Source organism: Engystomops pustulosus, chromosome 9 (assembly GCF_040894005.1).
Source record: "Engystomops pustulosus chromosome 9, aEngPut4.maternal, whole genome shotgun sequence".
In the NCBI taxonomy this organism is placed as follows: Eukaryota; Metazoa; Chordata; class Amphibia; order Anura; family Leptodactylidae; genus Engystomops; species Engystomops pustulosus.
The window spans coordinates 69,999,811-70,024,230 of record NC_092419.1 but is presented as its reverse complement, the minus strand read 5'-3'; the positions used below and the strand labels follow the sequence as shown (position 1 = coordinate 70,024,230).

Here is a 24,420-nt window from a genome sequence, read left to right as displayed (position 1 = left end):
TGAACCTTCTTTTACTATCTCATAGAGAAACTAACACAATTTTCAGGTTCAAAAAGGTCAACGGAACTTGGGATTCCCAGCCAGTCTCCCATGCTGGTACTTGCCAAGCATTAAGCTGCATTGCTGCTGCGATCTGACGAGAGCAGGCACATACAGCTTAGAATGGCCGTTGACAGCAGCTGTTCAATTTGAACCTTCTTTTACCATCTTTGACAGAGAAACTAACAATTTTCAGGTTCAAAAAGGTCAACGGAACTTGGGATTCCCAGCCAGTCTCCCATGCTGGTACTTGCCAAGCCTTAAGCTGCATTGCTGCTGCGATCTGACGAGAGCAGGCACATTCAGCTTAGAATGGCCGTTGACAGCAGCTGTTCAATTTGAACCTTCTTTTACTATCTCATAGAGAAACTAACACAATTTTCAGGTTCAAAAAGGTCAACGGAACTTGGGATTCCCAGCCAGTCTCCCATGCTGGTACTTGCCAAGCCTTAAGCTGCATTGCTGCTGCGATCTGACGAGAGCAGGCACATTCAGCTTAGAATGGCCGTTGACAGCAGCTGTTCAATTTGAACCTTCTTTTACTATCTCATAGAGAAACTAACACAATTTTCAGGTTCAAAAAGGTCAACGGAACTTGGGATTCCGAGCCAGTCTCCCATGCTGGTACTTGCCAAGCCTTAAGCTGCATTGGTGCTGCGATCTGACGAGAGCAGGCACATTCAGCTTAGAATGGACGTTGACAGCAGCTGTTCAATTTGAACCTTCTTTTACCATCTTTGACAGAGAAACTAACAATTTTCAGGTTCAAAAAGGTCAACGGAACTTGGGATTCCCAGCCAGTCTCCCATGCTGGTACTTGCCAAGCCTTAAGCTGCATTGCTGCTGCGATCTGACGAGAGCAGGCACATTCAGCTTAGAATGGCCGTTGACAGCAGCTGTTCAATTTGAACCTTCTTTTACTATCTCATAGAGAAACTAACACAATTTTCAGGTTCAAAAAGGTCAACAGAACTTGGGATTTCCAGCCAGTCTCCCATGCTGGTACTTGCCAAGCCTTAAGCTGCATTGCTGCTGCGATCTGACGAGAGCAGGCACATTCAGCTTAGAATGGCCGTTGACAGCAGCTGTTCAGTTTGAACCTTCTTTTACTATCTCATAGAGAAACTAACACAATTTTCAGGTTCAAAAAGGTGAACGGAACTTGGGATTCCCAGCCAGTCTCCCATGCTGGTACTTGCCAAGCCTTAAGCTGCATTGCTGCTGCGATCTGACGAGAGCAGGCACATTCAGCTTAGATTGGCTGTTGACAGCAGCTGTTCAATTTGAACCTTCTTTTACTATCTCATAGAGAAACTAACACAATTTTCAGGTTCAAAAATGTCAACGGAACTTGGGATTCCCAGCCAGTCTCCCATGCTGGTACTTGCCAAGCCTTAAGCTGCATTGCTGCTGCGATCTGACGAGAGCAGGCACATTCAGCTTAGAATGGCCGTTGACAGCAGCTGTTCAGTTTGAACCTTTTTTTACTATCTCATAGAGAAACTAACACAATTTTCAGGTTCAAAAAGGTCAACGGAACTTGGGATTCCCAGCCAGTCTCCCATGCTGGTACTTGCCAAGCCTTAAGCTGCATTGATGCTGCGATCTGACGAGAGCAGGCACATTCAGCTTAGAATGGCCGTTGACAGCAGCTGTTCAGTTTGAACCTTCTTTTACTATCTCATAGAGAAACTAACACAATTTTCAGGTTCAAAAATGTCAACGGAACTTGGGATTCCCAGCCAGTCTCCCATGCTGGTACTTGCCAAGCCTTAAGCTGCATTGCTGCTGTGATCTGACGAGAGCAGGCACATTCAGCTTAGATTGGCTGTTGACAGCAGCTGTACAATTTGAACCTTCTTTTACTATCTCATAGAGAAACTAACACAATTTTCAGGTTCAAAAAGGTCAACGGAACTTGGGATTCCCAGCCAGTCTCCCATGCTGGTACTTGCCAAGCCTTAAGCTGCATTGATGCTGCGATCTGACGAGAGCAGGCACATTCAGCTTAGAATGGCCGTTGACAGCAGCTGTTCAGTTTGAACCTTCTTTTACTATCTCATAGAGAAACTAACACAATTTTCAGGTTAAAAATATCAACGGAACTTGGGATTCCCAGCCAGTCTCCCATGCTGGTACTTGCCAAGCCTTAAGCTGCATTGCTGCTGCGATCTGACGAGAGCAGGCACATTCAGCTTAGAATGGCCGTTGACAGCAGCTGTTCAGTTTGAACCTTCTTTTACTATCTCATAGAGAAACTAATACAATTTTCAGGTTCAAAAAGGTCAACGGAACTTGGGATTCCCAGCCAGTCTCCCATGCTGGTACTTGCCAAGCCTTAAGCTGCATTGCTGCTGCGATCTGACGAGAGCAGGCACATTCAGCTTAGAATGGCCGTTGACAGCAGCTGTTCAATTTGAACCTTCTTTTACTATCTCATAGAGAAACTAACACAATTTTCAGGTTCAAAAAGGTCAACGGAACTTGGGATTCCCAGCCAGTCTCCCATGCTGGTACTTGCCAAGCCTTAAGCTGCATTGCTGCTGCGATCTGACGAGAGCAGGCACATTCAGCTTAGAATGGCCGTTGACAGCAGCTGTTCAATTTGAACCTTCTTTTACTATCTCATAGAGAAACTAACACAATTTTCAGGTTCAAAAAGGTCAACGGAACTTGGGATTCCGAGCCAGTCTCCCATGCTGGTACTTGCCAAGCCTTAAGCTGCATTGCTGCTGCGATCTGACGAGAGCAGGCACATTCAGCTTAGAATGGACGTTGACAGCAGCTGTTCAATTTGAACCTTCTTTTACCATCTTTGACAGAGAAACTAACAATTTTCAGGTTCAAAAAGGTCAACGGAACTTGGGATTCCCAGCCAGTCTCCCATGCTGGTACTTGCCAAGCCTTAAGCTGCATTGCTGCTGCGATCTGACGAGAGCAGGCACATTCAGCTTAGAATGGCCGTTGACAGCAGCTGTTCAATTTGAACCTTCTTTTACTATCTCATAGAGAAACTAACACAATTTTCAGGTTCAAAAAGGTCAACAGAACTTGGGATTTCCAGCCAGTCTCCCATGCTGGTACTTGCCAAGCCTTAAGCTGCATTGCTGCTGCGATCTGACGAGAGCAGGCACATTCAGCTTAGAATGGCCGTTGACAGCAGCTGTTCAATTTGAACCTTCTTTTACTATCTCATAGAGAAACTAACACAATTTTCAGGTTCAAAAAGGTGAACGGAACTTGGGATTCCCAGCCAGTCTCCCATGCTGGTACTTGCCAAGCCTTAAGCTGCATTGCTGCTGCGATCTGACGAGAGCAGGCACATTCAGCTTAGATTGGCTGTTGACAGCAGCTGTTCAATTTGAACCTTCTTTTACTATCTCATAGAGAAACTAACACAATTTTCAGGTTCAAAAATGTCAACGGAACTTGGGATTCCCAGCCAGTCTCCCATGCTGGTACTTGCCAAGCCTTAAGCTGCATTGCTGCTGCGATCTGACGAGAGCAGGCACATTCAGCTTAGAATGGCCGTTGACAGCAGCTGTTCAGTTTGAACCTTTTTTTACTATCTCATAGAGAAACTAACACAATTTTCAGGTTCAAAAAGGTCAACGGAACTTGGGATTCCCAGCCAGTCTCCCATGCTGGTACTTGCCAAGCCTTAAGCTGCATTGATGCTGCGATCTGACGAGAGCAGGCACATTCAGCTTAGAATGGCCGTTGACAGCAGCTGTTCAGTTTGAACCTTCTTTTACTATCTCATAGAGAAACTAACACAATTTTCAGGTTCAAAAATGTCAACGGAACTTGGGATTCCCAGCCAGTCTCCCATGCTGGTACTTGCCAAGCCTTAAGCTGCATTGCTGCTGTGATCTGACGAGAGCAGGCACATTCAGCTTAGATTGGCTGTTGACAGCAGCTGTACAATTTGAACCTTCTTTTACTATCTCATAGAGAAACTAACACAATTTTCAGGTTCAAAAAGGTCAACGGAACTTGGGATTCCCAGCCAGTCTCCCATGCTGGTACTTGCCAAGCCTTAAGCTGCATTGATGCTGCGATCTGACGAGAGCAGGCACATTCAGCTTAGAATGGCCGTTGACAGCAGCTGTTCAGTTTGAACCTTCTTTTACTATCTCATAGAGAAACTAACACAATTTTCAGGTTAAAAATATCAACGGAACTTGGGATTCCCAGCCAGTCTCCCATGCTGGTACTTGCCAAGCCTTAAGCTGCATTGCTGCTGCGATCTGACGAGAGCAGGCACATTCAGCTTAGAATGGCCGTTGACAGCAGCTGTTCAGTTTGAACCTTCTTTTACTATCTCATAGAGAAACTAATACAATTTTCAGGTTCAAAAAGGTCAACGGAACTTGGGATTCCCAGCCAGTCTCCCATGCTGGTACTTGCCAAGCCTTAAGCTGCATTGCTGCTGCGATCTGACGAGAGCAGGCACATTCAGCTTAGAATGGCCGTTGACAGCAGCTGTTCAATTTGAACCTTCTTTTACTATCTCATAGAGAAACTAACACAATTTTCAGGTTCAAAAAGGTCAACGGAACTTGGGATTCCCAGCCTGTCTCCCATGCTGGTACTTGCCAAGCCTTAAGCTGCATTGCTGCTGCGATCTGACGAGAGCAGGCACATTCAGCTTAGATTGGCTGTTGACAGCAGCTGTTCAATTTGAACCTTCTTTTACTATCTCATAGAGAAACTAACACAATTTTCAGGTTCAAAAAGGTCAACGGAACTTGGGATTCCCAGCCAGTCTCCCATGCTGGTACTTGCCAAGCCTTAAGCTGCATTGCTGCTGCAATCTGACGAGAGCAGGCACATTCAGCTTAGAATGGCCGTTGACAGCAGCTGTTCAATTTGAACCTTCTTTTACTATCTCATAGAGAAACTAACACAATTTTCAGGTTCAAAAAGGTCAACGGAACTTGGGATTCCCAGCCAGTCTCCCATGCTGGTACTTGCCAAGCCTTAAGCTGCTGCGATCTGACGAGAGCAGGCACATTCAGCTTAGAATGGCCGTTGACAGCAGCTGTTCAATTTGAACCTTCTTTTACTATCTCATAGAGAAACTAACACAATTTTCAGGTTCAAAAAGGTAAACAGAACTTGGGATTCCCAGCCAGTCTCCCATGCTGGTACTTGCCAAGCCTTAAGCTGCATTGCTGCTGCGATCTGACGAGAGCAGGCACATTCAGCTTAGATTGGCTGTTGACAGCAGCTGTTCAATTTGAACCTTCTTTTACTATCTCATAGAGAAACTAACACAATTTTCAGGTTCAAAAAGGTCAACGGAACTTGGGATTCCCAGCCAGTCTCCCATGCTGGTACTTGCCAAGCCTTAAGCTGCATTGCTGCTGCCATCTGACGAGAGCAGGCACATTCAGCTTATAATGGCCGTTGACAGCAGCTGTTCAATTTGAACCTTCTTTTACCATCTTTGACAGAGAAACTAACAATTTTCAGGTTCAAAAAGGTCAGCAGAACTTGGGATTCCCAGCCAGTCTCCCATGCTGGTACTTGCCAAGCCTTAAGCTGCATTGCTGCTGCGATCTAACGAGAGCAGGCACATTCAGCTTAGAATGGCCGTTGACAGCAGCTGCCTAATTTCTACTTTCTTTTACTATCTCATAGAGAAACTAACACAATTTTCAGGTTCAAAAAGGTCAACGAAACTTGGGATTCCCAGCCAGTCTCCCATGCTGGTACTTGCCAAGCCTTAAGCTGCATTGCTGCTGCGATCTGACGAGAGCAGGCACATTCAGCTTAGAATGGCCGTTGACAGCAGCTGTTCAGTTTGAACCTTCTTTTACTATCTCATAGAGAAACTAACACAATTTTCAGGTTCAAAAAGGTGAACGGAACTTGGGATTCCCAGCCAGTCTCCCATGCTGGTACTTGCCAAGCCTTAAGCTGCATTGCTGCTGCGATCTGACGAGAGCAGGCACATTCAGCTTAGAATGGCCGTTGACAGCAGCTGTTCAGTTTGAACCTTCTTTTACTATCTCATAGAGAAACTAACACAATTTTCAGGTTCAAAAAGGTCAACGGAACTTGGGATTCCCAGCCAGTCTCCCATGCTGGTACTTGCCAAGCCTTAAGCTGCTGCGATCTGACGAGAGCAGGCACATTCAGCTTAGAATGGCCGTTGACAGCAGCTGTTCAATTTGAACCTTCTTTTACTATCTCATAGAGAAACTAACACAATCTTCAGGTTCAAAAAGGTCAACAGAACTTGGGATTCCCAGCCAGTCTCCCATGCTGGTACTTGCCAAGCCTTAAGCTGCATTGCTGCTGCGATCTGACGAGAGCAGGCACATTCAGCTTAGATTGGCTGTTGACAGCAGCTGTTCAATTTGAACCTTCTTTTACTATCTCATAGAGAAACTAACACAATTTTCAGGTTCAAAAAGGTCAACGGAACTTGGGATTCCCAGCCAGTCTCCCATGCTGGTACTTGCCAAGCCTTAAGCTGCTGCGATCTGACGAGAGCAGGCACATTCAGCTTAGAATGGCCGTTGACAGCAGCTGTTCAATTTGAACCTTCTTTTACTATCTCATAGAGAAACTAACACAATTTTCAGGTTCAAAAAGGTCAACAGAACTTGGGATTCCCAGCCAGTCTCCCATGCTGGTACTTGCCAAGCCTTAAGCTGCATTGCTGCTGTGATCTGACGAGAGCAGGCACATTCAGCTTAGATTGGCTGTTGACAGCAGCTGTACAATTTGAACCTTCTTTTACTATCTCATAGAGAAACTAACACAATTTTCAGGTTCAAAAAGGTCAACGGAACTTGGGATTTCCAGCCAGTCTCCCATGCTGGTACTTGCCAAGCCTTAAGCTGCATTGATGCTGCGATCTGACGAGAGCAGGCACATTCAGCTTAGAATGGCCGTTGACAGCAGCTGTTCAGTTTGAACCTTCTTTTACTATCTCATAGAGAAACTAACACAATTTTCAGGTTAAAAATATCAACGGAACTTGGGATTCCCAGCCAGTCTCCCATGCTGGTACTTGCCAAGCCTTAAGCTGCATTGCTGCTGCGATCTGACGAGAGCAGGCACATTCAGCTTAGAATGGCCGTTGACAGCAGCTGTTCAGTTTGAACCTTCTTTTACTATCTCATAGAGAAACTAACACAATTTTCAGGTTCAAAAAGGTCAACGGAACTTGGGATTCCCAGCCAGTCTCCCATGCTGGTACTTGCCAAGCCTTAAGCTGCATTGCTGCTGCGATCTGACGAGATCAGGCACATTCAGCTTAGAATGGCCGTTGACAGCAGATGTTCAATTTGAACCTTCTTTTACTATCTCATAGAGAAACTAACACAATTTTCAGGTTCAAAAAGGTCAACGGAACTTGGGATTCCCAGCCAGTCTCCCATGCTGGTACTTGCCAAGCCTTAAGCTGCATTGCTGCTGCGGTCTGACGAGAGCAGGCACATTCAGCTTAGAATGGCCGTTGACAGCAGCTGTTCAGTTTGAACCTTCTTTTACTATCTCATAGAGAAACTAACACAATTTTCAGGTTCAAAAAGGTCAACAGAACTTGGGATTCCCAGCCAGTCTCCCATACTGGTACTTGCCAAGCCTTAAGCTGCATTGCTGCTGCGATCTGACGAAAGCAGGCACATTCAGCTTAGAATGGCCGTTGACAGCAGCTGTTCAATTTGAACCTTCTTTTACTATCTCATAGAGAAACTAACACAATTTTCAGGTTCAAAAAGGTCAACAGAACTTGGGATTCCCAGGCAGTCTCCCATACTGGTACTTGCCAAGCCTTAAGCTGCATTGCTGCTGCGATCTGACGAGAGCAGGCACATTCAGCTTAGAATGGCCGTTGACAGCAGCTGTTCAATTTGAACCTTCTTTTACTATCTCATAGAAAAACTAACACAATTTTCAGGTTCAAAAAGGTCAACAGAACTTGGGATTCCCAGCCAGTCTCCCATGCTGGTACTTGCCAAGCCTTAAGCTGCATTGCTGCTGCGATCTGACGAGAGCAGGCACATTCAGCTTAGAATGGCCGTTGACAGCAGCTGTTCAATTTGAACCTTCTTTTACTATCTCATAGAGAAACTAACACAATTTTCAGGTTCAAAAAGGTCAACGGAACTTGGGATTCCCAGCCAGTCTCCCATGCTGGTACTTGCCAAGCCTTAAGCTGCATTGCTGCTGCGATCTGACGAGAGCAGGCACATTCAGCTTAGAATGGCCGTTGACAGCAGCTGTTCAGTTTGAACCTTCTTTTACTATCTCATCGAGAAACTAACACAATTTTCAGGTTCAAAAAGGTCAACGGAACTTGGGATTCCCAGGCAGTCTCCCATGCTGGTACTTGCCAAGCCTTAAGCTGCATTGCTGCTGCGATCTGACGAGAGCACGCACATTCAGCTTAGAATGGCCGTTGACAGCAGCTGTTCAATTTGAACCTTCTTTTACTATCTCATAGAAAAACTAACACAATTTTCAGGTTCAAAAAGGTCAACAGAACTTGGGATTCCCAGACAGTCTCCCATGCTGGTACTTGCCAAGCCTTAAGATGCATTGCTGCTGCGATCTGACGAGAGCAGGCACATTCAGCTTAGAATGGCCTTTGACAGCAGCTGTTCAATTTGAACCTTCTTTTACTATCTCATAGAGAAACTAACACAATTTTCAGGTTCAAAAAGGTCAACGGAACTTGGGATTCCCAGCCAGTCTCCCATGCTGGTATTTGCCAAGCCTTAAGCTGCATTTCTGCTGCGATCTGACGAGAGCAGGCACATTCAGCTTAGAATGGCCGTTGACAGCAGCTGTTCAATTTGAACCTTCTTTTACTATCTCATAGAGAAACTAACACAATTTTCAGGTTCAAAAAGGTCAACAGAACTTGGGATTCCCAGTCAGTCTCCCATGCTGGTACTTGCCAAGCCTTAAGCTGCATTGCTGCTGCGATCTGACGAGAGCAGGCACATTCAGCTTAGAATGGCTGTTGACAGCAGCTGTTCAATTTGAACCTTCTTTTACTATCTCATAGAGAAACTAACACAATTTTCAGGTTCAAAAAGGTCAACGGAACTTGGGATTCCCAGCCAGTCTCCCATGCTGGTACTTGCCAAGCCTTAAACTGCATTGCTGCTGCGATCTGACGAGAGCAGGCACATTCAGCTTAGAATGGCCGTTGACAGCAGCTGTTCAGTTTGAACCTTCTTTTACTATCTCATAGAGAAACTAACACAATTTTCAGGTTCAAAAAGGTCAACGGAACTTGGGATTCCCAGCCAGTCTCCCATGCTGGTACTTGCCAAGCATTAAGCTGCATTGCTGCTGCGATCTGACAAGAGCAGGCACATACAGCTTAGAATGGCCGTTGACAGCAGCTGTTCAATTTGAACCTTCTTTTACCATCTTTGACAGAGAAACTAACAATTTTCAGGTTCAAAAAGGTCAACGGAACTTGGGATTCCCAGCCAGTCTCCCATGCTGGTACTTGCCAAGCCTTAAGCTGCATTGCTGCTGCGATCTGACGAGAGCAGGCACATTCAGCTTAGAATGGCCGTTGACAGCAGCTGTTCAATTTGAACCTTCTTTTACTATCTCATAGAGAAACTAACACAATTTTCAGGTTCAAAAAGGTCAACGGAACTTGGGATTCCCAGCCAGTCTCCCATGCTGGTACTTGCCAAGCCTTAAGCTGCATTGCTGCTGCCATCTGACGAGAGCAGGCACATTCAGCTTAGAATGGCCGTTGACAGCAGCTGTTCAGTTTGAACCTTCTGTTACTATCTCATAGAGAAACTAACACAATTTTCAGGTTCAAAAAGGTCAACGGAACTTGGGATTCCGAGCCAGTCTCCCATGCTGGTACTTGCCAAGCCTTAAGCTGCATTGCTGCTGCGATCTGACGAGAGCAGGCACATTCAGCTTAGAATGGACGTTGACAGCAGCTGTTCAATTTGAACCTTCTTTTACCATCTTTGACAGAGAAACTAACAATTTTCAGGTTCAAAAAGGTCAACGGAACTTGGGATTCCCAGCCAGTCTCCCATGCTGGTACTTGCCAAGCCTTAAGCTGCTGCGATCTGACGAGAGCAGGCACATTCAGCTTAGAATGGCCGTTGACAGCAGCTGTTCAATTTGAACCTTCTTTTACTATCTCATAGAGAAACTAACACAATTTTCAGGTTCAAAAAGGTCAACAGAACTTGGGATTCCCAGCCAGTCTCCCATGCTGGTACTTGCCAAGCCTTAAGCTGCATTGCTGCTGTGATCTGACGAGAGCAGGCACATTCAGCTTAGATTGGCTGTTGACAGCAGCTGTTCAATTTGAACCTTCTTTTACTATCTCATAGAGAAACTAACACAATTTTCAGGTTCAGAAAGGTCAACGGAACTTGGGATTCCCAGCCAGTCTCCCATGCTGGTACTTGCCAAGCCTTAAGCTGCATTGATGCTGCGATCTGACGAGAGCAGGCACATTCAGCTTAGAATGGCCGTTGACAGCAGCTGTTCAGTTTGAACCTTCTTTTACTATCTCATAGAGAAACTAACACAATTTTCAGGTTAAAAATATCAACGGAACTTGGGATTCCCAGCCAGTCTCCCATGCTGGTACTTGCCAAGCCTTAAGCTGCATTGCTGCTGCGATCTGACGAGAGCAGGCACATTCAGCTTAGAATGGCCGTTGACAGCAGCTGTTCAGTTTGAACCTTCTTTTACTATCTCATAGAGAAACTAACACAATTTTCAGGTTCAAAAAGGTCAACGGAACTTGGGATTCCCAGCTAGTCTCCCATGCTGGTACTTGCCAAGCCTTAAGCTGCATTGCTGCTGCGATCTGACGAGATCAGGCACATTCAGCTTAGAATGGCCGTTGACAGCAGATGTTCAATTTGAACCTTCTTTTACTATCTCATAGAGAAACTAACACAATTTTCAGGTTCAAAAAGGTCAACGGAACTTGGGATTCCCAGCCAGTCTCCCATGCTGGTACTTGCCAAGCCTTAAGCTGCATTGCTGCTGCGATCTGACGAGAGCAGGCACATTCAGCTTAGAATGGCCGTTGACAGCAGCTGTTCAGTTTGAACCTTCTTTTACTATCTCATAGAGAAACTAACACAATTTTCAGGTTCAAAAAGGTCAACGGAACTTGGGATTCCCAGCCAGTCTCCCATGCTGGTACTTGCCAAGCCTTAAGCTGCATTGCTGCTGCGATCTGACGAGAGCAGGCACATTCAGCTTAGAATGGCCGTTGACAGCAGCTGTTCAATTTGAACCTTCTTTTACTATCTCATAGAGAAACTAACACAATTTTCAGGTTCAAAAAGGTCAACGGAACTTGGGATTCCCAGCCAGTCTCCCATGCTGGTACTTGCCAAGCCATAAGCTGCATTGCTGCTGCGATCTGACGAGAGCACGCACATTCAGCTTAGAATGGCCGTTGACAGCAGCTGTTCAATTTGAACCTTCTTTTACTATCTCATAGAGAAACTAACACAATTTTCAGGTTCAAAAAGGTCAACGGAACTTGGGATTCCCAGCCAGTCTCCCATGCTGGTACTTGCCAAGCCTTAAGCTGCATTGCTGCTGCGAACTGACGAGAGCAGGCACATTCAGCTTAGAATGGCCGTTGACAGCAGCTGTTCAATTTGAACCTTCTTTTACTATCTCATAGAGAAACTAACACAATTTTCAGGTTCAAAAAGGTCAACGGAACTTGGGATTCCCAGCAAGTCTCCCATGCTGGTACTTGCCAAGCCTTAAGCTGCTGCGATCTGACGAGAGCAGGCACATTCAGCTTAGAATGGCCGTTGACAGCAGCTGTTCAATTTGAACCTTCTTTTACTATCTCATAGAGAAACTAACACAATTTTCAGGTTCAAAAAGGTCAACAGAACTTGGGATTCCCAGCCAGTCTCCCATGCTGGTACTTGCCAAGCCTTAAGCTGCATTGCTGCTGCGATCTGACGAGAGCAGGCACATTCAGCTTAGAATGGCCGTTGACAGCAGCTGTTCAATTTGAACCTTCTTTTACCATCTTTGACAGAGAAACTAACAATTTTCAGGTTCAAAAGGGTCAACGGAACTTGGGATTCCCAGCCAGTCTCCCATGCTGGTACTTGCCAAGCCTTAAGCTGCATTGCTGCTGCGATCTGACGAGAGCAGGCACATTCAGCTTAGAATAGCCGTTGACAGCAGCTGCCTAATTTCTACTTTCTTTTACTATCTCATAGAGAAACTAACACAATTTTCAGGTTCAAAAAGCTCAACGGAACTTGGGATTCCCAGCCAGTCTCCCATGCTGGCACTTGCCAAGCCTTAAGCTGCATTGCTGCTGCGATCTGACGAGAGCAGGCACATTCAGCTTAGAATGGCCGTTGACAGCAGCTGTTCAATTTGAACCTTCTTTTACTATCTCATAGAGAAACTAACACAATTTTCAGGTTCAAAAAGGTCAACGGAACTTGGGATTCGCAGCCAGTCTCCCATGCTGGTACTTGCCAAGCCTTAAGTCGCATCGCTGCTGTGATCTGACAAGAGCACGCACATTCAGCTTAGAATGGCCGTTGACAGCAGCTGTTCAATTTGAACCTTCTTTTACTATCTCATAGAGAAACTAACACAATTTTCAGGTTCAAAAAGGTCAACAGAACTTGGGATTCCCAGCCAGTCTCCCATGCTGGTACTTGCCAAGCCTTAAGCTGCATTGCTGCTGCGATCTGACGAGAGCAGGCACATTCAGCTTAGAATGGCCGTTGACAGCAGCTGTTCAATTTGAACCTTCTTTTACTATCTCATAGAGAAACTAACACAATTTTCAGGTTCAAAAAGGTCAACGGAACTTGGGATTCCCAGCCAGTCTCCCATGCTGTTACTTGCCAAGCCTTAAGCTGCATTGCTGCTGCGATCTGATGAGAGCAGGCACATTCAGCTTAGAATGGCCGTTGACAGCAGCTGTTCAGTTTGAACCTTCTTTTACTATCTCATAAAGAAACTAAAACAATTTTCAGGTTCAAAAAGGTCAACGGAACTTGGGATTCCCAGCCAGTCTCCCATGCTGGTACTTGCCAAGCCTTAAGCTGCATTGCTGCTGCGATCTGACAAGAGCAGGCACATTCAGCTTACAATGGCCGTTGACAGCAGCTGTTCAATTTGAACCTTCTTTTACCATCTTTGACAGAGAAACTAACAATTTTAAGGTTTAAAAAGGTCAACGGAACTTGGGCTTCCCATCCAGTCTCCCATGCTGGTACTTGCCAAGCCTTAAGCTGCATTGCTGCTGCGATCTGACGAGAGCAGGCACATTCAGCTTAGAATGGCCGTTGACAGCAGCTGTTCAATTTGAACCTTCTTTTACTATCTCATAGAGAAACTAACACAATTTTCAGGTTCAAAAAGGTCAACGGAACTTGGGATTCCCAGCCTGTCTCCCATGCTGGTACTTGCCAAGCCTTAAGCTGCATTGCTGCTGCGATCTGACGAGAGCAGGCACATTCAGCTTAGAATGGCCGTTGACAGCAGCTGTTCAATTTGAACCTTCTTTTACTATCTCATAGAGAAACTAACACAATTTTCTGGTTCAAAATGGTCAACAGAACTTGGGATTCCCAGCCAGTCTCCCATGCTGGTACTTGCCAAGCCTTAAGCTGCATTGCTGCTGCGATCTGACGAGAGCAGGCACATTCAGCTTAGAATGGCCGGTGACAGCAGCTGTTCAGTTTGAACCTTCTTTTACTATCTCATAGAGAAACTAACACAATTTTCAGGTTCAAAAATGTCAACGGAACTTGGGATTCCCAGCCAGTCTCCCATGCTGGTACTTGCCAAGCCTTAAGCTGCATTGCTGCTGCGATCTGACGAGAGCAGGCACATTCAGCTTAGAATGGCCGTTGACAGCAGCTGTTCAGTTTGAACCTTCTTTTACTATCTCATAGAGAAACTAACACAATTTTCAGGTTCAAAAAGGTCAACGGAACTTGAGATTCCCAGCCAGTCTCCCATGCTGGTACTTGCCAAGCCTTAAGCTGCTGCGATCTGACGAGAGCACGCACATTCAGCTTAGAATGGCCGTTGATAGCAGCTGTTCAATTTGAACCTTCTTTTACTATCTCATAGAGAAACTAACACAATTTTCAGGTTCAAAAAGGTTAACAGAACTTGGGATTCCCAGCCAGTCTCCCATGCTGGTACTTGCCAAGCCTTTAGCTGCATTGCTGCTGTGATCTGACGAGAGCAGGCACATTCAGCTTAGATTGGCTGTTGACAGCAGCTGTTCAATTTGAACCTTCTTTTACTATCTCATAGAGAAACTAACACAATTTTCAGGTTCAAAAAGGTCAACGGAACTTGGGATTCCCAGCCAGTCTCCCTTGCTGGTACTTGCCAAGCCTTAAGCTGCATTGATGCTGCGATCTGACGAGAGCAGGCACATTCAGCTTAGAATGGCCGTTGACAGCAGCTGTTCAGTTTGAACCTTCTTTTACTATCTCATAGAGAAACTAACACAATTTTCAGGTTCAAAAAGGTCAACGGAACTTGAGATTCCCAGCCAGTCTCCCATGCTGGTACTTGCCAAGCCTTAAGCTGCTGCGATCTGATGAGAGCAGGCACATTCAGCTTAGAATGGCCGTTGACAGCAGCTGTTCAATTTGAACCTTCTTTTACTATCTCATAGAGAAACTAACACAATTTTCAGGTTCAAAAAGGTCAACAGAACTTGGGATTCCCAGCCAGTCTCCCATACTGGTACTTGCCAAGCCTTAAGCTGCATTGCTGCTGCGATCTGACGAGAGCAGGCACATTCAGCTTAGAATGGCCGTTGACAGCAGCTGTTCAATTTGAACCTTCTTTTACTATCTCATAGAAAAACTAACACAATTTTCAGGTTCAAAAAGGTCAACAGAACTTGGGATTTCCAGCCAGTCTCCCATGCTGGTACTTGCCAAGCCTTAAGCTGCATTGCTGCTGCGATCTGACGAAAGCAGGCACATTCAGCTTAGAATGGCCGTTGACAGCAGCTGTTCAGTTTGAACCTTCTTTTACTATCTCATAGAGAAACTAACACAATTTTCAGGTTCAAAAAGGTCAACGGAACTTAGGATTCCCAGCCAGTCTCCCATGCTGGTACTTGCCAAGCCTTAAGCTGCTGCGATCTGACGAGAGCAGGCACATTCAGCTTAGAATGGCAGTTGACAGCAGCTGTTCAATTTGAACCTTCTTTTACTATCTCATAGAGAAACTAACATAATTTTCAGGTTCAAAAAGGTCAACAGAACTTGGGATTCCCAGTCAGTCTCCCATGCTGGTACTTGCCAAGCCTTAAGCTGCATTGCTGCTGCGATCTGACGAGAGCAGGCACATTCAGCTTAGAATGGCTGTTGACAGCAGCTGTTCAATTTGAACCTTCTTTTACTATGTCATAGAGAAACTAACACAATTTTCAGGTTCAAAAAGGTCAACGGAACTTGGGATTCCCAGCCAGTCTCCCATGCTGGTACTTGCCAAGCCTTAAGCTGCTGCGATCTGACGAGAGCAGGCACATTCAGCTTAGAATGGCCGTTGACAGCAGCTGTTCAATTTGAACCTTCTTTTACTATCTCATAGAGAAACTAACACAATTTTCAGGTTCAAAAAGGTCAACGGAACTTGGGATTCCCAGCCAGTCTCCCATGCTGGTACTTGCCAAGCCTTAAGCTGCTGCGATCTGACGAGAGCAGGCACATTCAGCTTAGAATGGCCGTTGACAGCAGCTGTTCAATTTGAACCTTCTTTTACTATCTCATAGAGAAACTAACACAATTTTCAGGTTCAAAAAGGTCAACGGAACTTGGGATTCCCAGCCAGTCTCCCATGCTGGTACTTGCCAAGCCTTAAGCTGCATTGCTGCTGCGATCTGACGAGAGCAGGCACATTCAGCTTAGAATGGCCGTTGACAGCAGCTGTTCAATTTGAACCTTCTTTTACTATCTCATAGAGAAACTAACACAATTTTCAGGTTCAAAAAGGTCAACGGAACTTGGGATTCCCAGCCAGTCTCCCATGCTGGTACTTGCCAAGTATTAAGCTGCATTGCTGCTGCGATCTGACGAGAGCAGGCACATTCAGCTTAGAATGGCCGTTGACAGCAGCTGTTCAATTTGAACCTTCTTTTACCATCTTTGACAGAGAAACTAACAATTTTCAGGTTCAAAAAGGTCAACGGAACTTGGGATTCCCAGCCAGTCTCCCATGCTGGTACTTGCCAAGCCTTAAGCTGCATTGCTGCTGCGATCTGACGAGAGCAGGCACATTCAGCTTAGAATGGCCGTTGACAGCAGCTGTTCAATTTGAACCTTCTTTTACCATCTTTGACAGAGAAACTAACAATTTTCAGGTTCAAAAAGGTCAACGGAACTTGGGATTCCCAGCCAGTCTCCCATGCTGGTACTTGCCAAGCCTTAAGCTGCATTGCTGCTGCGATCTGACGAGAGCAGGCACATTCAGCTTAGAATGGCCGTTGACAGCAGCTGTTCAATTTGAACCTTCTTTTACTATCTCATAGAGAAACTAACACAATTTTCAGGTTCAAAAAGGTCAACGGAACTTGGGATTCCCAGCCAGTCTCCCATGCTGGTACTTGCCAAGCCTTAAGCTGCATTGCTGCTGCGATCTGACGAGATCAGGCACATTCAGCTTAGAATGGCCGTTGACAGCAGCTGTTCAATTTGAACCTTCTTTTACTATCTCATAGAGAAACTAACACAATTTTCAGGTTCAAAAAGGTCAACAGAACTTGGGATTCCCAGCCAGTCTCCCATGCTGGTACTTGCCAAGCCTTAAGCTGCATTGCTGCTGCGATCTGACGAGAGCACGCACATTCAGCTTAGAATGGCCGTTGACAGCAGCTGTTCAATTTGAACCTTCTTTTACTATCTCATAGAGAAACTAACACAATTTTTAGGGTTCAAAAAGGTCAACAGAACTTGGGATTCCCAGCCAGTCTCCCATACTGGTACTTGCCAAGCCTTAAGCTGCATTGCTGCTGCGATCTGACGAGAGCACGCACATTCAGCTTAGAATGGCCGTTGACAGCAGCTGTTCAATTTGAACCTTCTTTTACTATCTCATAGAGAAACTAACACAATTTTCAGGTTCAAAAAGGTCAACAGAACTTGGGATTTCCAGCCAGTCTCCCATGCTGGTACTTGCCAAGCCTTAAGCTGCATTGCTGCTGCGATCTGACGAGAGCAGGCACATTCAGCTTAGAATGGCCGTTGACAGCAGCTGTTCAATTTGAACCTTCTTTTACTATCTCATAGAGAAACTAACACAATTTTCAGGTTCAAAAAGGTCAACGGAACTTGGGATTCCCAGCCAGTCTCCCATGCTGGTACTTGCCAAGCCTTAAGCTGCATTGCTGCTGCGATCTGACGAGAGCAGGCACATTCAGCTTAGAATGGCCGTTGACAGCAGCTGTTCAGTTTGAACCTTCTTTTACTATCTCATAGAGAAACTAACACAATTTTCAGGTTCAAAAAGGTCAACGGAACTTGGGATTCCCAGCCAGTCTCCCATGCTGGTACTTGCCAAGCCTTAAGCTGCTGCGATCTGACGAGAGCAGGCACATTCAGCTTAGAATGGCCGTTGACAGCAGCTGTTCAATTTGAACCTTCTTTTACTATCTCATAGAGAAACAAACACAATTTTCAGGTTCAAAAAGGTCAACAGAACTTGGGATTCCCAGTCAGTCTCCCATGCTGGTACTTGCCAAGCCTTAAGCTGCATTGCTGCTGCGATCTGACAAGAGGAGGCACATTCAGCTTAGAATGGCTGTTGACAGCAGCTGTTCAATTTGAACCTTCTTTTACTATCTCATAGAGAAACTAACACAATTTTCAGGTTCAAAAAGGTCAACGGAACTTGGGATTCCCAGCCAGTCTCCCATGCTGGTACTTGCCAAGCCTTAAGCTGCATTGTTGCTGCGATCTGACTAGAGCAGGCACATTCAGCTTAGAATGGCCGTTGACAGCAGCTGTTCAATTTGAACCTTCTTTTACCATCTTTGACAGAGAAACTAACAATTTTCAGGTTCAAAAAGGTCAACAGAACTTGGGATTCCCAGCCAGTCTCCCATGCTGGTACTTGCCAAGCCTTAAGCTGCATTGTTGCTGCGATCTGACTAGAGCAGGCACATTCAGCTTAGAATGGCCGTTGACAGCAGCTGTTCAATTTGAACCTTCTTTTACTATCTCATAGAGAAACTAACACAATTTTCAGGTTCAAAAAGGTCAACGGAACTTGGGATTCCCAGCCAGTCTCCCATGCTGGTACTTGCCAAGCCTTAAGCTGCAATGCTGCTGCGATCTGACGAAAGCAGGCACATTCAGCTTAGAATGGCCGTTGACAGCAGCTGTTCAGTTTGAACCTTCTTTTACTATCTCATAGAGAAACTAACACAATTTTCAGGTTCAAAAAGGTCAACGGAACTTGGAATTCGCAGCCAGTCTCCCATGCTGGTACTTGCCAAGCCTTAAGCCGCATCGCTGCTGTGATCCGACAAGAGCACGCACATTCAGCTTAGAATGGCCGTTGACAGCAGCTGTTCAATTTGAACCTTCTTTTACTATCTCATAGAGAAACTAACACAATTTTCAGGTTCAAAAAGGTCAACGGAACTTGGGATTCCCAGCCAGTCTCCCATGCTGGTACTTGCCAAGCCTTAAGCTGCATTGCTGCTGTGATCTGACGAGAGCAGGCACATTCAGCTTAGAATGGCCGTTGACAGCAGCTGTTCAGTTTGAACCTTCTTTTACTATCTCATAGAGAAACTAACACAATTTTCAGGTTCAAAAAGGTCAACGGAACTTGGTATTCCCAGCCAGTCTCCCATGCTGGTACTTGCCAAGCCTTAAGCTGCATTGCTGCTGTGATCTGACGAGAGCAGGCACATTCAGCTTAGATTGGCTGTTGACAGCAGCTGTTCAATTTGAACCTTCTTTTACTATCTCATAGAGAAACTAACACAATTTTCAGGTTCAAAAAGGTCAACGGAACTTGGGATTCCCAGCCAGTCTCCCTTGCTGGTACTTGCCAAGCCTTAAGCTGCATTGATGCTGCGATCTGACGAGAGCAGGCACATTCAGCTTAGAATGGCCGTTGACAGCAGCTGTTCAGTTTGAACCTTCTTTTACTATCTCATAGAGAAACTAACACAATTTTCAGGTTCAAAAAGGTCAACGGAACTTGAGATTCCCAGCCAGTCTCCCATGCTGGTACTTGCCAAGCCTTAAGCTGCTGCGATCTGACGAGAGCAGGCACATTCAGCTTAGAATGGCCGTTGACAGCAGCTGTTCAATTTGAACCTTCTTTTACTATCTCATAGAGAAACTAACACAATTTTCAGGTTCAAAAAGGTCAACAGAACTTGGGATTCCCAGCCAGTCTCCCATACTGGTACTTGCCAAGCCTTAAGCTGCATTGCTGCTGCGATCTGACGAGAGCAGGCACATTCAGCTTAGAATGGCCGTTGACAGCAGCTGTTCAATTTGAACCTTCTTTTACTATCTCATAGAAAAACTAACACAATTTTCAGGTTCAAAAAGGTCAACAGAACTTGGGATTCCCAGCCAGTCTCCCATGCTGGTACTTGCCAAGCCTTAAGCTGCTGCGAACTGACGAGAGCACGCACATTCAGCTTAGAATGGCCGTTGACAGCAGCTGTTCAATTTGAACCTTCTTTTACTATCTCATAGAGAAACTAACACAATTTTCAGGTTCAAAAAGGTCAACAGAACTTGGGATTCCCAGCCAGTCTCCCATGCTGGTACTTGCCAAGCCTTAAGCTGCTGCGATCTGACGAGAGCACGCACATTCAGCTTAGAATGGCCGTTGACAGCAGCTGTTCAATTTGAACCTTCTTTTACTATCTCATAGAGAAACTAACACAATTTTCAGGTTCAAAAAGGTCAACGGAACTTGGGATTCCCAGCCAGTCTCCCATGCTGGTACTTGCCAAGCCTTAAGCTGCTGCGATCTGACGAGAGCAGGCACATTCAGCTTAGAATGGCCGTTGACAGCAGCTGTTCAATTTGAACCTTCTTTTACTATCTCATAGAGAAACTAACACAATTTTCAGGTTCAAAAAGGTCAACGGAACTTGGGATTCCCAGCCAGTCTCCAATGCTGGTACTTGCCAAGCCTTAAGCTGCATTGCTGCTGCGATCTGACGAGAGCAGGCACATTCAGCTTAGAATGGCCGTTGACAGCAGCTGTTCAATTTGAACCTTCTTTTACCATCTTTGACAGAGAAACTAACAATTTTCAGGTTCAAAAAGGTCAACGGAACTTGGGATTCCCAGCCAGTCTCCCATGCTGGTACTTGCCAAGCCTTAAGCTGCTGCGATCTGACGAGAGCAGGCACATTCAGCTTAGAATGGCCGTTGACAGCAGCTGTTCAATTTGAACCTTCTTTTACTATCTCATAGAGAAACTAACACAATTTTCAGGTTCAAAAAGGTCAACGGAACTTGGGATTCCCAGCCAGTCTCCCATGCTGGTACTTGCCAAGCATTAAGCTGCATTGCTGCTGCGATCTGACGAGAGCAGGCACATTCAGCTTAGAATGGCCGTTGACAGCAGCTGTTCAATTTGAACCTTCTTTTACTATCTCATAGAGAAACTAACACAATTTTCAGGTTCAAAAAGGTCAACGGAACTTGGGATTCCCAGCCAGTCTCCCATGCTGGTACTTGCCAAGCCTTAAGCTGCATTGCTGCTGCGATCTGACGAGAGCACGCACATTCAGCTTAGAATGGCCGTTGACAGCAGCTGTTCAATTTGAACCTTCTTTTACTATCTCATAGAGAAACTAACACAAATTTTAGGGTTCAAAAAGGTCAACAGAACTTGGGATTCCCAGCCAGTCTCCCATACTGGTACTTGCCAAGCCTTAAGCTGCATTGCTGCTGCGATCTGACGAGAGCAGGCACATTCAGCTTAGAATGGCCGTTGACAGCAGCTGTTCAATTTGAACCTTCTTTTACTATCTCATAGAGAAACTAACACAATTTTCAGGTTCAAAAAGGTCAACAGAACTTGGGATTCCCAGCCAGTCTCCCATACTGGTACTTGCCAAGCCTTAAGCTGCATTGCTGCTGCGATCTGACGAGAGCAGGCACATTCAGCTTAGAATGGCCGTTGACAGCAGCTGTTCAATTTGAACCTTCTTTTACTATCTCATAGAAAAACTAACACAATTTTCAGGTTCAAAAAGGTCAACAGAACTTGGGATTTCCAGCCAGTCTCCCATGCTGGTACTTGCCAAGCCTTAAGCTGCATTGCTGCTGCGATCTGACGAGAGCAGGCACATTCAGCTTAGAATGGCCGTTGACAGCAGCTGTTCAATTTGAACCTTCTTTTACTATCTCATAGAGAAACAAACACAATTTTCAGGTTCAAAAAGGTCAACAGAACTTGGGATTCCCAGTCAGTCTCCCATGCTGGTACTTGCCAAGCCTTAAGCTGCATTGCTGCTGCGATCTGACAAGAGGAGGCACATTCAGCTTAGAATGGCTGTTGACAGCAGCTGTTCAATTTGAACCTTCTTTTACTATCTCATAGAGAAACTAACACAATTTTCAGGTTCAAAAAGGTCAACGGAACTTGGGATTCCCAGCCAGTCTCCCATGCTGGTACTTGCCAAGACTAAAGCCGCATTGCTGCTGCGATCTGACGAGAGCAGGCACATTCAGCTTAGAATGGCAATTGACAGCAGCTGTTCAATTTAAACCTTCTTTTACCATCTTTGACAGAGAAACTAATAATTTTCAGGTTCAAAAAGGTCAACAGAACTTGGGATTCCCAGCCAGTCTCCCATGCTGGTACTTGCCAAGCCTTAAGCTGCTGCGATCTGACGAGAGCACGCACATTCAGCTTAGAATGGCCGTTGACAGCAGCTGTTCAATTTGAACCTTCTTTTACTATCTCATAGAGAAACTAACACAATTTTCAGGTTCAAAAAGGTCAACGGAACTTGGGATTCCCAGCCAGTCTCCCATGCTGGTACTTGCCAAGCCTTAAGCTGCTGCGATCTGACGAGAGCAGGCACATTCAGCTTAGAATGGCCGTTGACAGCAGCTGTTCAATTTGAACCTTCTTTTACTATCTCATAGAGAAACTAACACAATTTTCAGGTTCAAAAAGGTCAACGGAACTTGGGATTCCCAGCCAGTCTCCAATGCTGGTACTTGCCAAGCCTTAAGCTGCATTGCTGCTGCGATCTGACGAGAGCAGGCACATTCAGCTTAGAATGGCCGTTGACAGCAGCTGTTCAATTTGAACCTTCTTTTACCATCTTTGACAGAGAAACTAACAATTTTCAGGTTCAAAAAGGTCAACGGAACTTGGGATTCCCAGCCAGTCTCCCATGCTGGTACTTGCCAAGCCTTAAGCTGCTGCGATCTGACGAGAGCAGGCACATTCAGCTTAGAATGGCCGTTGACAGCAGCTGTTCAATTTGAACCTTCTTTTACTATCTCATAGAGAAACTAACACAATTTTCAGGTTCAAAAAGGTCAACGGAACTTGGGATTCCCAGCCAGTCTCCCATGCTGGTACTTGCCAAGCATTAAGCTGCATTGCTGCTGCGATCTGACGAGAGCAGGCACATTCAGCTTAGAATGGCCGTTGACAGCAGCTGTTCAATTTGAACCTTCTTTTACTATCTCATAGAGAAACTAACACAATTTTCAGGTTCAAAAAGGTCAACGGAACTTGGGATTCCCAGCCAGTCTCCCATGCTGGTACTTGCCAAGCCTTAAGCTGCATTGCTGCTGCGATCTGACGAGAGCACGCACATTCAGCTTAGAATGGCCGTTGACAGCAGCTGTTCAATTTGAACCTTCTTTTACTATCTCATAGAGAAACTAAAACAAATTTTAGGGTTCAAAAAGGTCAACAGAACTTGGGATTCCCAGCCAGTCTCCCATACTGGTACTTGCCAAGCCTTAAGCTGCATTGCTGCTGCGATCTGACGAGAGCAGGCACATTCAGCTTAGAATGGCCGTTGACAGCAGCTGTTCAATTTGAACCTTCTTTTACTATCTCATAGAGAAACTAACACAATTTTCAGGTTCAAAAAGGTCAACAGAACTTGGGATTCCCAGCCAGTCTCCCATACTGGTACTTGCCAAGCCTTAAGCTGCATTGCTGCTGCGATCTGACGAGAGCAGGCACATTCAGCTTAGAATGGCCGTTGACAGCAGCTGTTCAATTTGAACCTTCTTTTACTATCTCATAGAAAAACTAACACAATTTTCAGGTTCAAAAAGGTCAACAGAACTTGGGATTTCCAGCCAGTCTCCCATGCTGGTACTTGCCAAGCCTTAAGCTGCATTGCTGCTGCGATCTGACGAGAGCAGGCACATTCAGCTTAGAATGGCCGTTGACAGCAGCTGTTCAATTTGAACCTTCTTTTACTATCTCATAGAGAAACAAACACAATTTTCAGGTTCAAAAAGGTCAACAGAACTTGGGATTCCCAGTCAGTCTCCCATGCTGGTACTTGCCAAGCCTTAAGCTGCATTGCTGCTGCGATCTGACAAGAGGAGGCACATTCAGCTTAGAATGGCTGTTGACAGCAGCTGTTCAATTTGAACCTTCTTTTACTATCTCATAGAGAAACTAACACAATTTTCAGGTTCAAAAAGGTCAACGGAACTTGGGATTCCCAGCCAGTCTCCCATGCTGGTACTTGCCAAGACTAAAGCCGCATTGCTGCTGCGATCTGACGAGAGCAGGCACATTCAGCTTAGAATGGCAATTGACAGCAGCTGTTCAATTTAAACCTTCTTTTACCATCTTTGACAGAGAAACTAATAATTTTCAGGTTCAAAAAGGTCAACAGAACTTGGGATTCCCAGCCAGTCTCCCATGCTGGTACTTGCCAAGCCTTAAGCTGCATTGTTGCTGCGATCTGACTAGAGCAGGCACATTCAGCTTAGAATGGCCGTTGACAGCAGCTGTTCAATTTGAACCTTCTTTTACCATCTGTGACAGAGAAACTAACAATTTTCAGGTTCAAAAAGGTCAACAGAACTTGGGATTCCCAGCCAGTCTCCCATGCTGGTACTTGCCAAGCCTTAAGCTGCATTGTTGCTGCGATCTGACTAGAGCAGGCACATTCAGCTTAGAATGGCCGTTGACAGCAGCTGTTCAATTTGAACCTTCTTTTACTATCTCATAGAGAAACTAACACAATTTTCAGGTTCAAAAAGGTCAACGGAACTTGGGATTCCCAGCCAGTCTCCCATGCTGGTACTTGCCAAGCCTTAAGCTGCAATGCTGCTGCGATCTGACGAAAGCAGGCACATTCAGCTTAGAATGGCCGTTGACAGCAGCTGTTCAGTTTGA

General features: G+C 45.5%; 94 pseudogenes; all 94 read right to left on the bottom strand.

Moving 5' to 3' along the window:
- Positions 1-55: 55 nt before the first annotated feature.
- On the bottom strand, positions 56-174 carry LOC140095062 (5S ribosomal RNA; annotated as a pseudogene).
- Positions 175-244: 70 nt separating this feature from the next.
- LOC140078303 (5S ribosomal RNA) lies at positions 245-363 on the bottom strand (annotated as a pseudogene).
- Positions 364-433: 70 nt separating this feature from the next.
- On the bottom strand, positions 434-552 carry LOC140078301 (5S ribosomal RNA; annotated as a pseudogene).
- A 259-nt stretch (positions 553-811) lies between these two features.
- Positions 812-930, bottom strand: LOC140078300 (5S ribosomal RNA; annotated as a pseudogene).
- A 70-nt stretch (positions 931-1,000) lies between these two features.
- On the bottom strand, positions 1,001-1,119 carry LOC140090721 (5S ribosomal RNA; annotated as a pseudogene).
- Positions 1,120-1,378: 259 nt separating this feature from the next.
- On the bottom strand, positions 1,379-1,497 carry LOC140082158 (5S ribosomal RNA; annotated as a pseudogene).
- Positions 1,498-1,567: 70 nt separating this feature from the next.
- LOC140084580 (5S ribosomal RNA) lies at positions 1,568-1,686 on the bottom strand (annotated as a pseudogene).
- Positions 1,687-1,945: 259 nt separating this feature from the next.
- On the bottom strand, positions 1,946-2,064 carry LOC140084579 (5S ribosomal RNA; annotated as a pseudogene).
- A 69-nt stretch (positions 2,065-2,133) lies between these two features.
- Positions 2,134-2,252, bottom strand: LOC140086433 (5S ribosomal RNA; annotated as a pseudogene).
- Positions 2,253-2,322: 70 nt separating this feature from the next.
- LOC140078299 (5S ribosomal RNA) lies at positions 2,323-2,441 on the bottom strand (annotated as a pseudogene).
- A 70-nt stretch (positions 2,442-2,511) lies between these two features.
- LOC140078298 (5S ribosomal RNA) lies at positions 2,512-2,630 on the bottom strand (annotated as a pseudogene).
- A 70-nt stretch (positions 2,631-2,700) lies between these two features.
- On the bottom strand, positions 2,701-2,819 carry LOC140096384 (5S ribosomal RNA; annotated as a pseudogene).
- A 70-nt stretch (positions 2,820-2,889) lies between these two features.
- On the bottom strand, positions 2,890-3,008 carry LOC140078297 (5S ribosomal RNA; annotated as a pseudogene).
- A 70-nt stretch (positions 3,009-3,078) lies between these two features.
- Positions 3,079-3,197, bottom strand: LOC140090720 (5S ribosomal RNA; annotated as a pseudogene).
- A 259-nt stretch (positions 3,198-3,456) lies between these two features.
- Positions 3,457-3,575, bottom strand: LOC140082157 (5S ribosomal RNA; annotated as a pseudogene).
- A 70-nt stretch (positions 3,576-3,645) lies between these two features.
- Positions 3,646-3,764, bottom strand: LOC140084578 (5S ribosomal RNA; annotated as a pseudogene).
- A 259-nt stretch (positions 3,765-4,023) lies between these two features.
- On the bottom strand, positions 4,024-4,142 carry LOC140084577 (5S ribosomal RNA; annotated as a pseudogene).
- Positions 4,143-4,211: 69 nt separating this feature from the next.
- On the bottom strand, positions 4,212-4,330 carry LOC140086432 (5S ribosomal RNA; annotated as a pseudogene).
- A 70-nt stretch (positions 4,331-4,400) lies between these two features.
- LOC140078296 (5S ribosomal RNA) lies at positions 4,401-4,519 on the bottom strand (annotated as a pseudogene).
- Positions 4,520-4,778: 259 nt separating this feature from the next.
- LOC140087000 (5S ribosomal RNA) lies at positions 4,779-4,897 on the bottom strand (annotated as a pseudogene).
- Positions 4,898-5,148: 251 nt separating this feature from the next.
- LOC140095420 (5S ribosomal RNA) lies at positions 5,149-5,267 on the bottom strand (annotated as a pseudogene).
- A 259-nt stretch (positions 5,268-5,526) lies between these two features.
- Positions 5,527-5,645, bottom strand: LOC140092878 (5S ribosomal RNA; annotated as a pseudogene).
- A 70-nt stretch (positions 5,646-5,715) lies between these two features.
- On the bottom strand, positions 5,716-5,834 carry LOC140083517 (5S ribosomal RNA; annotated as a pseudogene).
- Positions 5,835-5,904: 70 nt separating this feature from the next.
- LOC140089959 (5S ribosomal RNA) lies at positions 5,905-6,023 on the bottom strand (annotated as a pseudogene).
- Positions 6,024-6,274: 251 nt separating this feature from the next.
- On the bottom strand, positions 6,275-6,393 carry LOC140087896 (5S ribosomal RNA; annotated as a pseudogene).
- A 251-nt stretch (positions 6,394-6,644) lies between these two features.
- LOC140096439 (5S ribosomal RNA) lies at positions 6,645-6,763 on the bottom strand (annotated as a pseudogene).
- Positions 6,764-6,833: 70 nt separating this feature from the next.
- On the bottom strand, positions 6,834-6,952 carry LOC140094353 (5S ribosomal RNA; annotated as a pseudogene).
- Positions 6,953-7,021: 69 nt separating this feature from the next.
- Positions 7,022-7,140, bottom strand: LOC140086431 (5S ribosomal RNA; annotated as a pseudogene).
- A 70-nt stretch (positions 7,141-7,210) lies between these two features.
- LOC140086617 (5S ribosomal RNA) lies at positions 7,211-7,329 on the bottom strand (annotated as a pseudogene).
- Positions 7,330-7,399: 70 nt separating this feature from the next.
- On the bottom strand, positions 7,400-7,518 carry LOC140082171 (5S ribosomal RNA; annotated as a pseudogene).
- A 70-nt stretch (positions 7,519-7,588) lies between these two features.
- LOC140087007 (5S ribosomal RNA) lies at positions 7,589-7,707 on the bottom strand (annotated as a pseudogene).
- Positions 7,708-7,777: 70 nt separating this feature from the next.
- Positions 7,778-7,896, bottom strand: LOC140081870 (5S ribosomal RNA; annotated as a pseudogene).
- Positions 7,897-7,966: 70 nt separating this feature from the next.
- On the bottom strand, positions 7,967-8,085 carry LOC140081571 (5S ribosomal RNA; annotated as a pseudogene).
- A 70-nt stretch (positions 8,086-8,155) lies between these two features.
- LOC140078295 (5S ribosomal RNA) lies at positions 8,156-8,274 on the bottom strand (annotated as a pseudogene).
- Positions 8,275-8,344: 70 nt separating this feature from the next.
- Positions 8,345-8,463, bottom strand: LOC140081720 (5S ribosomal RNA; annotated as a pseudogene).
- A 70-nt stretch (positions 8,464-8,533) lies between these two features.
- LOC140098016 (5S ribosomal RNA) lies at positions 8,534-8,652 on the bottom strand (annotated as a pseudogene).
- A 70-nt stretch (positions 8,653-8,722) lies between these two features.
- LOC140094138 (5S ribosomal RNA) lies at positions 8,723-8,841 on the bottom strand (annotated as a pseudogene).
- A 70-nt stretch (positions 8,842-8,911) lies between these two features.
- LOC140081603 (5S ribosomal RNA) lies at positions 8,912-9,030 on the bottom strand (annotated as a pseudogene).
- Positions 9,031-9,100: 70 nt separating this feature from the next.
- LOC140083245 (5S ribosomal RNA) lies at positions 9,101-9,219 on the bottom strand (annotated as a pseudogene).
- A 259-nt stretch (positions 9,220-9,478) lies between these two features.
- Positions 9,479-9,597, bottom strand: LOC140078294 (5S ribosomal RNA; annotated as a pseudogene).
- Positions 9,598-9,667: 70 nt separating this feature from the next.
- Positions 9,668-9,786, bottom strand: LOC140092405 (5S ribosomal RNA; annotated as a pseudogene).
- Positions 9,787-9,856: 70 nt separating this feature from the next.
- LOC140096383 (5S ribosomal RNA) lies at positions 9,857-9,975 on the bottom strand (annotated as a pseudogene).
- A 251-nt stretch (positions 9,976-10,226) lies between these two features.
- Positions 10,227-10,345, bottom strand: LOC140096438 (5S ribosomal RNA; annotated as a pseudogene).
- Positions 10,346-10,415: 70 nt separating this feature from the next.
- LOC140084575 (5S ribosomal RNA) lies at positions 10,416-10,534 on the bottom strand (annotated as a pseudogene).
- Positions 10,535-10,603: 69 nt separating this feature from the next.
- On the bottom strand, positions 10,604-10,722 carry LOC140086429 (5S ribosomal RNA; annotated as a pseudogene).
- A 70-nt stretch (positions 10,723-10,792) lies between these two features.
- On the bottom strand, positions 10,793-10,911 carry LOC140085990 (5S ribosomal RNA; annotated as a pseudogene).
- Positions 10,912-10,981: 70 nt separating this feature from the next.
- Positions 10,982-11,100, bottom strand: LOC140078293 (5S ribosomal RNA; annotated as a pseudogene).
- Positions 11,101-11,170: 70 nt separating this feature from the next.
- LOC140078291 (5S ribosomal RNA) lies at positions 11,171-11,289 on the bottom strand (annotated as a pseudogene).
- A 70-nt stretch (positions 11,290-11,359) lies between these two features.
- On the bottom strand, positions 11,360-11,478 carry LOC140095487 (5S ribosomal RNA; annotated as a pseudogene).
- A 70-nt stretch (positions 11,479-11,548) lies between these two features.
- Positions 11,549-11,667, bottom strand: LOC140087460 (5S ribosomal RNA; annotated as a pseudogene).
- Positions 11,668-11,918: 251 nt separating this feature from the next.
- LOC140081570 (5S ribosomal RNA) lies at positions 11,919-12,037 on the bottom strand (annotated as a pseudogene).
- Positions 12,038-12,107: 70 nt separating this feature from the next.
- Positions 12,108-12,226, bottom strand: LOC140083055 (5S ribosomal RNA; annotated as a pseudogene).
- Positions 12,227-12,296: 70 nt separating this feature from the next.
- On the bottom strand, positions 12,297-12,415 carry LOC140097840 (5S ribosomal RNA; annotated as a pseudogene).
- Positions 12,416-12,674: 259 nt separating this feature from the next.
- Positions 12,675-12,793, bottom strand: LOC140081569 (5S ribosomal RNA; annotated as a pseudogene).
- Positions 12,794-12,863: 70 nt separating this feature from the next.
- Positions 12,864-12,982, bottom strand: LOC140087524 (5S ribosomal RNA; annotated as a pseudogene).
- Positions 12,983-13,052: 70 nt separating this feature from the next.
- LOC140098718 (5S ribosomal RNA) lies at positions 13,053-13,171 on the bottom strand (annotated as a pseudogene).
- Positions 13,172-13,241: 70 nt separating this feature from the next.
- On the bottom strand, positions 13,242-13,360 carry LOC140078578 (5S ribosomal RNA; annotated as a pseudogene).
- Positions 13,361-13,430: 70 nt separating this feature from the next.
- On the bottom strand, positions 13,431-13,549 carry LOC140086760 (5S ribosomal RNA; annotated as a pseudogene).
- Positions 13,550-13,619: 70 nt separating this feature from the next.
- LOC140093721 (5S ribosomal RNA) lies at positions 13,620-13,738 on the bottom strand (annotated as a pseudogene).
- A 70-nt stretch (positions 13,739-13,808) lies between these two features.
- Positions 13,809-13,927, bottom strand: LOC140082156 (5S ribosomal RNA; annotated as a pseudogene).
- Positions 13,928-14,367: 440 nt separating this feature from the next.
- On the bottom strand, positions 14,368-14,486 carry LOC140092301 (5S ribosomal RNA; annotated as a pseudogene).
- Positions 14,487-14,737: 251 nt separating this feature from the next.
- On the bottom strand, positions 14,738-14,856 carry LOC140078710 (5S ribosomal RNA; annotated as a pseudogene).
- A 70-nt stretch (positions 14,857-14,926) lies between these two features.
- LOC140096290 (5S ribosomal RNA) lies at positions 14,927-15,045 on the bottom strand (annotated as a pseudogene).
- Positions 15,046-15,296: 251 nt separating this feature from the next.
- Positions 15,297-15,415, bottom strand: LOC140081601 (5S ribosomal RNA; annotated as a pseudogene).
- Positions 15,416-15,847: 432 nt separating this feature from the next.
- LOC140078290 (5S ribosomal RNA) lies at positions 15,848-15,966 on the bottom strand (annotated as a pseudogene).
- Positions 15,967-16,036: 70 nt separating this feature from the next.
- On the bottom strand, positions 16,037-16,155 carry LOC140096765 (5S ribosomal RNA; annotated as a pseudogene).
- Positions 16,156-16,225: 70 nt separating this feature from the next.
- Positions 16,226-16,344, bottom strand: LOC140078289 (5S ribosomal RNA; annotated as a pseudogene).
- A 70-nt stretch (positions 16,345-16,414) lies between these two features.
- LOC140078288 (5S ribosomal RNA) lies at positions 16,415-16,533 on the bottom strand (annotated as a pseudogene).
- Positions 16,534-16,603: 70 nt separating this feature from the next.
- LOC140086616 (5S ribosomal RNA) lies at positions 16,604-16,722 on the bottom strand (annotated as a pseudogene).
- A 70-nt stretch (positions 16,723-16,792) lies between these two features.
- Positions 16,793-16,911, bottom strand: LOC140089896 (5S ribosomal RNA; annotated as a pseudogene).
- Positions 16,912-16,982: 71 nt separating this feature from the next.
- Positions 16,983-17,101, bottom strand: LOC140089834 (5S ribosomal RNA; annotated as a pseudogene).
- A 70-nt stretch (positions 17,102-17,171) lies between these two features.
- LOC140090719 (5S ribosomal RNA) lies at positions 17,172-17,290 on the bottom strand (annotated as a pseudogene).
- A 70-nt stretch (positions 17,291-17,360) lies between these two features.
- LOC140078287 (5S ribosomal RNA) lies at positions 17,361-17,479 on the bottom strand (annotated as a pseudogene).
- Positions 17,480-17,919: 440 nt separating this feature from the next.
- LOC140090308 (5S ribosomal RNA) lies at positions 17,920-18,038 on the bottom strand (annotated as a pseudogene).
- Positions 18,039-18,108: 70 nt separating this feature from the next.
- LOC140091988 (5S ribosomal RNA) lies at positions 18,109-18,227 on the bottom strand (annotated as a pseudogene).
- Positions 18,228-18,297: 70 nt separating this feature from the next.
- On the bottom strand, positions 18,298-18,416 carry LOC140096767 (5S ribosomal RNA; annotated as a pseudogene).
- A 259-nt stretch (positions 18,417-18,675) lies between these two features.
- On the bottom strand, positions 18,676-18,794 carry LOC140088043 (5S ribosomal RNA; annotated as a pseudogene).
- A 259-nt stretch (positions 18,795-19,053) lies between these two features.
- Positions 19,054-19,172, bottom strand: LOC140092300 (5S ribosomal RNA; annotated as a pseudogene).
- Positions 19,173-19,423: 251 nt separating this feature from the next.
- LOC140078709 (5S ribosomal RNA) lies at positions 19,424-19,542 on the bottom strand (annotated as a pseudogene).
- A 613-nt stretch (positions 19,543-20,155) lies between these two features.
- Positions 20,156-20,274, bottom strand: LOC140084082 (5S ribosomal RNA; annotated as a pseudogene).
- Positions 20,275-20,525: 251 nt separating this feature from the next.
- Positions 20,526-20,644, bottom strand: LOC140092777 (5S ribosomal RNA; annotated as a pseudogene).
- A 70-nt stretch (positions 20,645-20,714) lies between these two features.
- On the bottom strand, positions 20,715-20,833 carry LOC140087378 (5S ribosomal RNA; annotated as a pseudogene).
- Positions 20,834-20,904: 71 nt separating this feature from the next.
- Positions 20,905-21,023, bottom strand: LOC140078708 (5S ribosomal RNA; annotated as a pseudogene).
- Positions 21,024-21,093: 70 nt separating this feature from the next.
- On the bottom strand, positions 21,094-21,212 carry LOC140078707 (5S ribosomal RNA; annotated as a pseudogene).
- Positions 21,213-21,282: 70 nt separating this feature from the next.
- On the bottom strand, positions 21,283-21,401 carry LOC140090718 (5S ribosomal RNA; annotated as a pseudogene).
- An 810-nt stretch (positions 21,402-22,211) lies between these two features.
- LOC140084081 (5S ribosomal RNA) lies at positions 22,212-22,330 on the bottom strand (annotated as a pseudogene).
- A 251-nt stretch (positions 22,331-22,581) lies between these two features.
- LOC140092776 (5S ribosomal RNA) lies at positions 22,582-22,700 on the bottom strand (annotated as a pseudogene).
- A 70-nt stretch (positions 22,701-22,770) lies between these two features.
- On the bottom strand, positions 22,771-22,889 carry LOC140087377 (5S ribosomal RNA; annotated as a pseudogene).
- A 71-nt stretch (positions 22,890-22,960) lies between these two features.
- LOC140078705 (5S ribosomal RNA) lies at positions 22,961-23,079 on the bottom strand (annotated as a pseudogene).
- Positions 23,080-23,149: 70 nt separating this feature from the next.
- LOC140078704 (5S ribosomal RNA) lies at positions 23,150-23,268 on the bottom strand (annotated as a pseudogene).
- Positions 23,269-23,338: 70 nt separating this feature from the next.
- On the bottom strand, positions 23,339-23,457 carry LOC140090717 (5S ribosomal RNA; annotated as a pseudogene).
- A 448-nt stretch (positions 23,458-23,905) lies between these two features.
- On the bottom strand, positions 23,906-24,024 carry LOC140091987 (5S ribosomal RNA; annotated as a pseudogene).
- A 70-nt stretch (positions 24,025-24,094) lies between these two features.
- On the bottom strand, positions 24,095-24,213 carry LOC140091985 (5S ribosomal RNA; annotated as a pseudogene).
- A 70-nt stretch (positions 24,214-24,283) lies between these two features.
- Positions 24,284-24,402, bottom strand: LOC140096766 (5S ribosomal RNA; annotated as a pseudogene).
- Positions 24,403-24,420: the final 18 nt, after the last annotated feature.